The sequence below is a fragment of the Ochlerotatus camptorhynchus genome, unplaced genomic scaffold (assembly GCF_037179485.1).
Source record: "Ochlerotatus camptorhynchus isolate MF236.1 unplaced genomic scaffold, CSIRO-AGI_Acam_v1.1 ptg000112l, whole genome shotgun sequence".
NCBI lineage: Eukaryota > Metazoa > Arthropoda > Insecta > Diptera > Culicidae > Ochlerotatus > Ochlerotatus camptorhynchus.
The window spans coordinates 1,117,561-1,119,548 of NW_027040602.1; the positions used below are offsets into that span (position 1 = coordinate 1,117,561).

Genomic DNA, 1,988 nt, shown 5'->3' on the forward strand with positions numbered 1-1,988 from the left:
TGATTCACCGGATTCTGTACACTGAGAATGGATTGCTAATCCCAAGCCTAATTCATTTGGTTCTTTGTACAAAATTCACTGGATCTATCCAATCATGGAGCAGCGACTACGAAATGTACGGTCGTCAATGCTCATGATCGTGCACATCAATCGTTAATAAATGAACTTAGTCAATTATTTGATTGTGCGACAAATAAAGATTAGTGATAAATGTCCTAAAATGCATGCTGTATCATAATCAAAGCTGTTTTAAAAATACAAGAAGGAAAATGATAGAGCACGTTTAAAAAAATTAATTAACTTTTCCTAACACCATGGAATCAAATATGCCAAACCCCAAGACAAAAAATTTCTGTTCGACACACCACCAAACGTCAGGAAAAGCAACCAGTATGCATTTGATTACTGAATTGCAGTTATTACGCATGAAAAATATAATCTAATTACATTCATTACAATCAGGCAAAAAAAATTGGTCACATTTCTCAGACCTATGGGAACACGAAAATAATTGTTTAAACACGTTTTGATGTTGTTGATTTTAAAAATCCCTCGTAATGTTTATAAAATACATTAGATGCCTTTTCTGACTCAAACCATCACTCCTAACCAGCGAATCCAAACACATAAATCAACCAACGATACAGACAAAACGGTTGCTACGACTACCATGACAAACTCGCTCTGTGACATAGCTCGATCGAAGTGGTAGAAGGGTAATGATATATTGCTTGCCTGCTTTGTTGCAATATACAAGGATGAGGACATAGCTTGATATGAATCCAGAAAAGACATAACAAAAAAAATCCCACTCCCAAAACACACGTGTATCATCTTCGGCTGAAGCAGCTTGCCAACAATTTGCTCGTTTCCTTCTGAGTGAGCTGTGTCGCACGGCCTGCTTGTCATGAAAAAAAGGAAGAAGAGTATATCATTATCACAACTTTGCGCAGTGGCGATATCGTAACCAATGAGGTACAACCGAGGTGCGATTATTGCTAGTTGAAAACTATATCATTATCACTTTCCATTTCTGGCAAAGCGTTATCATTCGGTTCGTTGATCGCTTATCATTTTGTCATTTGGAGATATTTTTGACTAACTCTTTCCACGCTTTTCTTAATTGACTGACTCTAAGATCTTTCAAATATCGCGATGGTGGGATTGCAACTAATATCATACGAAAAACGACCTGGAATCTATCCACTCTATTTAAAATACTCAACTCAACAAATTCTTTCCACACATTGTTTAGTAAAGTCAATGAATTGTATACTTTGTGTTGTAAAATCTGTTCCAGTTGGTATTTGGCCGCTTCTTTTTAATAACTGTAGCGCCACTAGTTGTCGTAACAAGAAACTATTGACAGCGTTTTGATCAGGAAAGATTGTTTATTTAGTAGTGAAAATTTAATCAGGATTCATATACTTCTTCAAAAGTTATCGAAGATTAAACGTGACAGACGTGAAAAAAATTCTGCACACCCACGTGCAAAATCCAACGTGGTCATGAGGAATGATTGCAAAGGCTCTCAAATTTCCAAAATCAACTGTAAATACCGTGCTTAAACGTTACCGGGAAACACTTACGCTGAATCGTGCAAAACAAAACAAACGTAGTGCGGCACACAGTACAGTTCGGCAAATCTGTATGCAAGAAGGTTTCCGGTCGTACCATGCCAGCAAACATCCCAACAGGACGCTGAAACAAAACCTGGTTGCCAAAAACCGTGCAAGGAAGCTACACGAGCAAATTCTGACCAAGTATAACGGGTGTATTTGATGGACGATGAAACTTACGTAAAAATGGACTTTGGGATTTGTCCTGGGTGTGGATTCGACTTTCCGTTGGGAAGAATCGCCCCCGACCGATGAACACGACTTACTCCGTTGACGTCCTGGATACGAAAGATGAAGAGTGAGCTGCTGCTGCATTGCAGTCGGCTCGGAATCGATAGGCGGCGAACGAATGCCGTGTTGCCAACACTA

At 38.9% G+C, this 1,988-nt stretch overlaps 1 pseudogene; it reads left to right on the plus strand.

The window, feature by feature from the left end:
* The first annotated feature begins 941 nt into the window (after positions 1-941).
* LOC135699626 (U4 spliceosomal RNA) lies at positions 942-1,068 on the plus strand (annotated as a pseudogene).
* Positions 1,069-1,988: the final 920 nt, after the last annotated feature.